Raw genomic sequence first — 10,185 nt, forward strand, 5'->3', positions numbered from 1 at the left:
CAGAGCCGGCCTCAAGCGGACACTGAACTGCAGTTTGTAACACTTCTGCATTGGCTTCAATCTCGCAGCCGGAGGTTGCTGCTTGGTATTGACCTACTAAGGTGGATCCTACCATCAGCTGATGCACCCATAAATTGCTGCAAAGATGAAATAAACAAATCAACAACAACCCTGGCTCTTACAACAGTTTCTGGTCTTTGGGTGACAGTTGTGCTCGTATGAACAAGTCACCGCCAATGACTCTCACCTGAAATTGTATTTATTGCTCTTTGTTCTACCTCAATGTTATTATGGTGCTGTCAGGTTACATTTGATGAATAAAAACAGCCACCACCCAGCATGGTACTATATGTCATGTTCAGTCCGGGTACTGTTTTGTGACCACACTGTCGAGAAATGAAATGTACACTTTGAAATAACTGAAACCAAGAGACCAGCTGTAACAGATTTACCAAACCTACCAAACCTTAACAGCCATTTTTTAACCAGTGGACCATCAGATAACCATGCATATCATTTGCATGTTAAGAGGTCTTTCTCTACACTCTTCTCTGGCTTTCTTGCACCATTTAAAAGTTTCTGTGTCCTGTATCTAATGGGGGAAAAAACTAATATCCAAAAGCAAATATTATTCTCCCCCCCACCTCTGCCCCCACTTTTTTTCCTCTCTTGCAGCTGCAGATTAACAAGTATAAATGCAGCATAATCACCACCAGAATCAAATTCCTTCGATATGAATGCCGATGCCGAGCTCGCACCAATATTTTATGGTAATACAATAAAAATGTAAAGTTGAAAATTGCTCTTCTTCTTCTTCTTCATCTTTTATTTTTTGTAATGTAAAAAGGTAAGCTGAAGAGTAGGGTAGGGAGGTGTGTAGAGGGGTTGGGGGGTGTTCATCACATGGCCCGGGCCTCGCCGAGGGATAGGCTGTCGCTAGGAGACAGAGGCAGGGAACGGACCAGTGGCAATGATGTATTAACTGGCGAAGGTGGCTGACAGTAATCTTTGTCACTAGATGCAGTGGCTGTCTAAGTCCTGTCATTTTATGCATCTCATGCAAAACAGATGTACCCGGATACTACAGGCTCAGGGAGAGGGAGAGAGGGGATGGAGAATGGAGGGGGTGGAGGGTGGCGGGTGGAGAAGGGTGGGGGGTGGGGGGGGGGGCTGAAAAAAAAATCATTATACAGCTAGAGGTTGGAAGGGCTGTCACAAAGAATTTCATTATTTTTCATCCGGTATCGTGAAGGTGGATTGTGCATATTGTAATTTTTTTCCCGCCACCATAAGCCTCTAAATAATTTGGGAAGTTTCCAGGGCAGAAGTTTTCCCTTTTCTCTCCGCTCATTACCCAGAGTTCAGGGCAGAGGTGCTCAATCACCCCGGCTGAAGGAAACGCTTACACATAGAAACACGCCCTGCCACCGCTGCTGCAACCACCACCTCCTTCTCCTCCTCCCTCCTGTCCTCCCCTACGCTCTCTATCCACACTCCATCCTTTACCACTTCATCTCCCATCCCTCCTCCTCCTCCTCCTCCTCCTCCACCCTCCACCTCTCGCCACCATTGTCCTTGCCACTCGCTTGCTTCTTCCTTTCTTCTACTTTTACTTGCTTCAGCTCCTCTGTCCACGTTCTCTCGTCTTCTTTACTTCTTTTCTTGTTTTCCTTTTTCTTATTCCTCCTCTCTCCTCCTCACTAGTGCCCTCTGTAACCTCTTCTTATTCTTTTACTTTCTGCCCCTCAGTTCAGCCGACAACTACAACATCCTTTTATTGAATCATTTGTTTTTCTTCCTGTACATCTCTTTGCCATTACACCAAAGCGAAGACTTGTCGTTCTGTGTTCGGAGCATGTTTCTGTAATAAACATGAAATCACTGAGGAGGGAAAGTTCAGTATAAGAATTGATTGAAATAAAGTAACTCAAGTTCTCAGGTTTCAAATACAATTTCAGACTTAACTTGTTGTCACAATTTTCTTATTATTATTGTTTATTTTATTTTATCTTTAAATCTATTTATTTATTTGTTTGTGTGTGTGCATGGATCAGCCTCCAATACAAGACTGTGTCCTGTGTGGCCTTCCCCCTGCATCTTCCCTTAACAGATAACATTCATCCAGTCTTTCAAACTACTCAAAGTGTGTCTTTCAAGTCTTCAGATCTCATCAATCAACAAATCTGCATGATGACAACTAACTATAACAACAGAAACCAAGAACAATTGATTTGACGTGCATTTTGGATTTCAAGTCCTTTCTGATACTATGGAGGAGACTGGGTTTGAGACCTTTACTGCAGCCAGTCAGCAGGGAGCTCTGAATGTAATGGTTGCAGTTTTCGGGAGCTTATGTTGTCCATGGTAAACCTCCCCGAGGTGTCGTGGGCCTGAGCACTAGTTCCGGGAGGTGCCCACTGGATCATCCTGACTCTCACTGTCCATCTTTCCCCGTCTTCATGTCTGGGTTGTGAGGGGCATTAAGGTCCATGTGGGAGTTTATGTCGCTTATCGGTGGAGCTTAAATATTGAGAAGAGAGCGTACTGGGTGGGTTCCTTCACTGAGCTCTTCTCCTTTTCATTAGAGCACAGGTCCATTGTGTTTATTCCACATCTTCTTACACAGTGACCAGTGTGTTTGGCCATGTCTGTATTTGTGTCACTATTGATGCCGTTTGTTTAGATATGTGTGTCAATATGTCAGACAGCAACATGGTTCCCATTGGACTCATCACTGTCTCCCATTGCTTGGTGCATTATAATCATGACAGGATAAAAACGAGCTTCTCAGAGTAAAGAGAACTTTGGAAAACACCAGCATGACAAGGGCCACGTCATGCTGGTGTTCTATCTATCTAGATGAAGTTAAATAATATTAAAAGTACATTTTATTTGTAATGCACCTTTCAAAACCAGAGTTACAAGGTGCCATAGAGACATACATTAAAAACAACAAGGCTGAAACAAGCTGATAAAACAATAATATCATGAAGTTAAAATAACCAGATGTAAACAAATGAAGTATTAATGGCACACCAGTTCAGAGAAAGCCTTAAGAAAAAATACTGCTTTTAGTGAGGATTCAAAAGAGGACACAGGCTCAGCTAACCTAAGATCATCTGGGAAGGAGTTTCAAAGTTTAGGGGCCTGGATTGCAAAGACCCGATCCCCTTTAGTTACAAGTCGAGAGTCAGGAACATAAAGAAGGATTCTGCCAGAGAACCTTAAACAACAATTTGGATCATAAGAAGTTAAGAGGTCACAAATATATGGATTTGCTTGACCATGTAGGGCTTTAAAAACAAGTAATACAATCTTAAAATCAATTCTAAAATTAACTGGTAGCCAATGAAATAAATGGTCTAACCTTGGAGATTAGTCTCAACTATTGGAAACAACACTGCACAACTTTGGAGACTTGAGTTTTAAAGCTGAGATTTGAATCACATATAACACAGAGGTTTCGAGCTTCATCTTTGACATAACTGGCTAATGGGCCCTAGCTAGAAATTAAGTGACTGGTGTCATTTTGGGGCTTACAGGGAGCGATGATAATGACCTCTGTTTTTGAGTCATTTAGACTCAGGAAGTTATTAGACATCCAACATTTGGTATCACTCAAGCAGGACAACAGGGAACAAAAGTGCTGCAGAGTTGTGTGTCACTGGCATAGCAGTGGTAGTTAAATATTGTTCTTCCTTGTTAAATATAGTAAGGCAGCTCAGATCTGGTCTGAATATCTTTGTCTTCTTCAAATCAGCTCTCTTCCGCAATTGGTGTCCATTCCTGACCTTGTTCACCTTGTAGGATTTGACTTACTCAGCTTCTTGAATGTATGGCGAGTTTACCTCTTGGGTTCACTGTTGTTCTGCTCATTCGGGTAACATTTTCTGCTTCTGGACTGTTTAACTTGAAAGAATGAAGGAACAGTTTGGGGCCTTTCACACGTCTTCATACACTAAAAGAAACTTATTTCAGTTTCAAAGTTTAGACTACATTGTATTTTTACCTTGTTAGTGTAGGACAAGCATCTGACACACCACCATGAAACACTTTATCCAGACCTACATGAGACAATTACTGATAATGCATAGTCAATAGTAGAAGTAACAACCTGTGTATGCACCAACCCCAAACACAAATACCCTGTTGGTCTGCACACACTCTCCCACCGGCAGCATACAGGCCATTTGAACTGTACTACATAAAGTACCATACTTATATTTTACTCTCTTTCTTCATGCTAAAGCGACTCTGTTGCAGTATCTTAATTGCACATCTATTTGCTGCAGAGAAGCACATCACATATTAACGACAGTGTACATAGTGCATGTAGACAGCAGCAGAAGGACGATATCTTTTTATCTACCTGCAATAAAACTCACCCTCTGTCCAAGCCATGAATAACACTTATACTGCCAGCTCGTTTCTTTACCCAGGAGAGAGAGAAGGGGCGGGTTAGGGAGGAGGAGACAGCCAGGAAATTAAGAAAAACTGCATGTTTATCTACAGGAAAGTAGAAGAGAAATAAGATGTGCAGCAGAGGAGAGGCTGGTTCTGTTTTGACTTAACTCTACGAGCATTAGTGAAGTCCAACTCTGATGTTTGGTGATGACTGGTCCTGTGTTGGTTGGTAAAGTTTTTCCACAGCAAACTGTTAAAAATTGGTACTTGAGTGACTTAGTATGTTGTGGCATTGTCTTTAGACATCCGTCAAAACATTTTACAGTCAACTTGTGGGTGCTTTTAGAAAGGTGATGTTTAGGTAAGGTTAGCATTGACTTAGTCTAGCAAGTAGGAGGATGTACCAATGACACAGTAGAGCACAAACTCTCCATGGGTTTAACAGTGACAGTAGTCGCGTTACAGCCAAAGTCCACCAGATCCATGTCCCGTCCCTTTCAAATCTGTAGCCGGAGTTGTTTTTAAGTTGTTTCAAGACAATGTGTTAACTTCCACTGGATCTGCTCCGTTGGGTTCCGGCTGCGTCTCTGATCCAGCAGGGTTGGAGGCCTCTGGATCAGATATGCAATTTTTTTTTCCGGATGCTGCAGCACGACACATCAATCTCAACAGAGCAGATGGAGCAGGACAGGAAGTCAGGCACCAAAACAAAATTAAAGCAATTAATTTTCAGAAGACAACACTCCATGGTGTCACTGGATCGTATTTCACTTAACTGCAACAACAAACCGTCATGATGAGCAGAGGCAGGCCTGGAGTCAACAGGTCAGAGGTTTTCAGAGGACGATAAAGACAACATGGATGAGGACAGGAGTCAGATAATAGTTCCGGTGATTACTGTGGGAAAACCTTGGCCACATGACTCCAGCTGTCCTGTGGTCCGTGTGCTACGTTCTGAAAACGCAGCACACGGAGCAGGATCTGGTGGAAGTCCGATGTAAGTATCCAGATAAACTTTGGTTAAATCATAGAGATTAGGCCATGTGTTGGGTTAGTTAGGCTGAGTTAGTGAGTAATCAGTGATAAGCCACGTATAAGTCAACTGAACCAGCCTTAAAAAACCGACACCAACTTGACATTCCATGACAAGCTCTCCCGAGACCCCCCTATCATTTCCTCTACATGTAAAGTTAGCCTATCAGTGATACCAGGCCATCTTGAATCAAACTGGATTAAAATCTGAGGAGTAAAACTGTGGAACAGGCTCAATATGGAGCTACAGCAATGTCTGAACATAATCCAGTTCAAGAAGAGGTATAAAGAAATGATTTTCATGAGGTACAAGGAGGAAGACAAGTTTTGAGAATCACGAGGGGTTTACTTTTGATTGTCGGTGTAAATATGAAGATTTGACTTGTGGGAGTGCACTAATGCCAGATAATAGTGAATGAAGGGGTAGGATTAGATAAGTTTTAACTTCTTCCAACTCGTACATGTAAAGTAAAATGTTTCAGTGCTTGATAATGGAACTGATTGATTTTGTTTCTTTTGTATAAATATTTCTTTTTTTTCTGGTATGTTTTTTTTTTTTTTTACTTTTACATATTCAAAATGAAAACATCAAATCAAAATCAAAATTGATATATTTTTAAGCCCACTAACACTGTTTACTAGAGGTGAAATTATTTTAATATTGTTAAATGTAATGTCTGAAACCACTTGCAGGGGGTAGGTGTCCACCCAAGTCATTAGCTCCATGGCAAATATTCTCCATAAGTGATACATTTAACGGTTTAAAATGGGCAGGATGACATTTCACATGTACAGGAAAAAATCAGTAAAGATTGCTTTCTTCACAGGGGGTGCTGAAATCGACACAAACAAAAAGTTCCTCAAAGGAGCTTTAAGTACTTGCTAAAAATGTTGGTCACACAGTAATGGATGCAGAGTCAGAGGCAGACATGTCATAATTACTGTATGCAGCCATGTAGAGGCTAGCTTTCATGCTTATTCTGACTGGTTTCTTCGCACAGGGGCCAAGCTGAGCAGCATCTCCTGAGGGTAGTATACTTACTTTTGACCTCATACAACCACGCTTAAAACAACATGATGTATTGAACTGATGACTGGTGGGTCATAGGGGATACTTGGTCCTATCTCAAGGAGTTCTGGGGCCTCTTCTTATCTTGAGTTAAGTCTTGAAGGGGGTTCCTGTGTCAGAACTTGTGATAAATGTCCACTTAAGTTGTGCTCCATGTCTACACATCACTAAAAAATGTAGGGCGTACTTTCCTCATGCTCTGTGAGTGGTCTGGTTGGTTTTTGGGTAAATGACTTGACAGGTACATTCAGGTCAAAAAAGGCCAACCCTGTCCTGAGACCTCTTAATACATTTGTTTAGCAGTGTGGGTGTCCGGTTTCTACTCTTTAAATCTTTAAATCACTACATCACTCTAGAGGAGGTAGAGAAAGGCAAGCGGGAGTCAAGTTAGATAAAAAATACATATATTCAAGTGAGAAAAACTCAAGGCGGCGAAGGAAAAAGGAGGAAAAAAGCATGTGGAGGCAACAAGGGAGAGAAGAGGGTCAAAGAATAACGGGGTGATAGAGAGATAGAGGAAGAGAGAGAGAGGGTGAGTGGGAGAAAGAGATGTAAGTGGGCTCTGTGGAGGCCCCGGTCGGTGGCAGTCTGTCTCTGATTTCCATTCATTGTTAAGATGGATGAGATCCCAGCCGGACCGAGAGCAGACCGCCGCATTTCTTCTTCTTCTCCTCTTTCTCTTTTTTTTGGAATAGGGGGGCATTATTCAAAACAGAGCTTATTTTTGGTGGCCATTATGCATGCACACCTGATCAGCATGTCAGCCTGGCCTCCCCGCATCGCATGATGGAACGGCCCAATTTACCTCTTTCACCTGCCTTGCATAAAGGCACACTGAGCGCACACCAGCAGCAGGCACTCACTGCACTGTACAACACACACACACACACACACACACACACACACACACACACACATTGGAGTGGATGTGGGAGGATGGCGTTGAGCGTAAGTGTGTGTGATCCTACACTGATGCAGACACACACACACACACACACACACACACACACACACACACACACACACACACACACACACACACACACACACACATTGATGTTTATTTGCAAAGTGTGTATAAAAGTGTGGACTTATACCTTATACAGCTATTGGAATTGTTGGAGGTGACACACACTCACCTTCTGTAGACACACATACACACACACCCACACAGGTCTCCCACACAACCTCCAAACTGTGTCAGTTGTTACCAAGTCAAAACTGAATTCATTATCGAGTCAGGTCTGTGTGTGTGTGTGTGTGTGTGTGTGTGTGTGTGTGTGTGTATCTCTTGCTCCCTCACTCTGTCTCAAACTAAAGCAGCTAAAAACACTTCACTGTGACATCAAATGCACCTTAAGAATCGTGTTTTATTGATGAACTTGTACATAAGCATCATCTTATTTCAAATACTGGTTTATCATGTGCTCTATCAATGCAGGAGGTGTTTCAGTTGCATTATGTATCTCTGCTTGTGTGTACTTGCAGGGTGTTTCCAGTGTGGGCTGTGGATTTGGTCGAGTCTGTCCTCAGCGTGACCTCTTAAATATTAGCCTGGGATTTGTTATTTCCTCCCAGTATGAATTTTCTCTTTAATTTGGTCTCACTGCGGCTTGGCCAATGAGCTGCAGCTTTCCTGAAGCTTTGCCCGAGTCTGTATTTATGTTCTTACTCAACACATTGACACTGGCCGACTTTAAGTTGGAAGTCGTCAAAACGTGTAAGCCTTTATTTTAAAGAGGAATAAATCTCTTTTTTTATGAAAGTCATTTGACTGCATACTAAACTCCTGCCTTTGACACTGATTGTCCAATCATAGGAGAGCAAACAGAGCCAGACACATCAGACCCATCAAGCTTTGGACTTTTTGAGGTGTTAAGCATAGGACATTAAAACTGACATTTACAACTAAAACCCCAAGACAATAAACTTTTCAAGTTTAAACTACTGAAAAAAAAACCTATTTCAAACTTTAATGTATCTAAAAACCAGAAGAACTATATTTTTGACATAATAATATTGTATGTAGCCAGAAAAAAATCATCCATAAGCTATGTTTCCTAGCTTTAATTTTTGGTGTTATCCAACACTGTTGGTTATAAGCTAGCTACAGTGTCACTAAATGAATTGCTCCCTTGCCTTGATAAAAAAACGTTTAAAAAAATGATGGACCCAAACCCTTATCAGAATCAGAATCAGATTCAGTTTTGTTGGCAAAGAATGTGTGCACACATATTTCTTGACTCCAATTTACAGAGCTCTTTACACTCAAAAAGGCAATTGTGCTGCAAAATAATGTTATGCATAGTTTGTTTTCATGTGTGTTGAATTCACTTCCTGTTTTATTTGTGTAACCCTGGTGTTAATTCCTTCCATTGTTCTCTTTTCCCGCCTTTTTTAAAACACACCTGTGCCTCTTTTGCAATTAACCTCACCTGCATAAATACCCCTGTGCTTCCACCTACCCCTCTACAAAATTGTCATTGTCACCTTAGTGTTTTCATGCTCTCAAGCCTTGCTTTCCTTGCCTGTTTTCTGACCTCTGTTTGGATCTTTGGATTTTGTGGATTTGCTTGCCTTCACTTGTCGACTTGCTGGGTATGACCTCTTGACTGTTACTTAAAGAAACCTGCCTTCTGAACTCAAATATTTGGTCTCTTGGACTTTTCTCTGAACCTGAGTCCCAGTTCTGTCCTAAATAGTCAGATAAGGATAATTTAAGTATAATGTAACTATTCCACAGGGTTGCTAATGAGGCAGACACTGCAAAACTGTCATTTTGTTCATCAACAGTTCCTACCAGGAAGCCTACAGATGGGGACTTGACTCAGACTTGGATTCTACTTTGGTGACTCAGACTTTGTTTTGAATATAGAGGACACAAAGCCTGACTTGGACTCAAGGTAAGGTGACTCAACTACAACACTGCTTATTCTTTTTTTTTTTTTTTTTTTACATAATTAAGAACTATCAATATTTTCTCTTCTCTGCTGATCCCTCAGGTCTCCCGTGTATTTTAAACATGATGATATACATACCTAAGTAATGGATAACAGAGTTTGACCTAACCTGACTGGCTTACAATGATCAAAACTGGACCTCGGCCCAAAGGACACGTACACCAGCCACCTCCTGTTTGTTAAAGGCAAAAAGACCCAAAAACCAGAGTGCTCCATCTCCCACTGTCTTTATATATCGAGCACTAGCATGCCATTGCCAATATAACAATATACAACAACAATATAAAAACTCAAACTTTATCAAGCACTTAAACTTTCAGTAAGTGCTCTGAAGATACAAGACAAAGAAGAAACAAAGTTTTAGGGAAAGAAAATCACCAGAAAGTGAAAGTTTTCTTGTACTTTCCCTGTCATGATTTTGGTAACTTTAAAATGACTGAAGAATGTCAGCCTTTCAAAGTGTTATTTCATGTTGAATGGTTAATACAATAATGAAATGTCACTGCTAAGATATTCTTAAATGACAGCCTTGACTTAAAATTGCTTTACCTGACAAGCATGATTTTCCCATCATTCTTCTCTGTACCTGCCCAGCTGTAGGTGTTTGTGTCAGTGCAGCATCACAGAGCTTTGATTATTTGATCAGCGGCTGTCATTAATAAGAGCTGAAAATGTGTTTAAACACTGCTCTCTCTGATATTAACTTTCACATAGGTTGAA

General features: G+C 41.2%; 1 long non-coding RNA gene across 1 annotated transcript; it reads left to right on the plus strand.

Annotated features, from left to right (window-relative positions):
- The first annotated feature begins 8,987 nt into the window (after positions 1-8,987).
- Positions 8,988-9,978, plus strand: LOC117811749. The gene is made up of 3 exons (XR_004631061.1): positions 8,988-9,103; positions 9,299-9,408; positions 9,508-9,978. It is a non-coding gene; the product is annotated as an uncharacterized LOC117811749 (long non-coding RNA).
- Positions 9,979-10,185: the final 207 nt, after the last annotated feature.

Source organism: Notolabrus celidotus, chromosome 4 (genome assembly GCF_009762535.1).
Source record: "Notolabrus celidotus isolate fNotCel1 chromosome 4, fNotCel1.pri, whole genome shotgun sequence".
Taxonomy (NCBI): domain Eukaryota; kingdom Metazoa; phylum Chordata; class Actinopteri; order Labriformes; family Labridae; genus Notolabrus; species Notolabrus celidotus.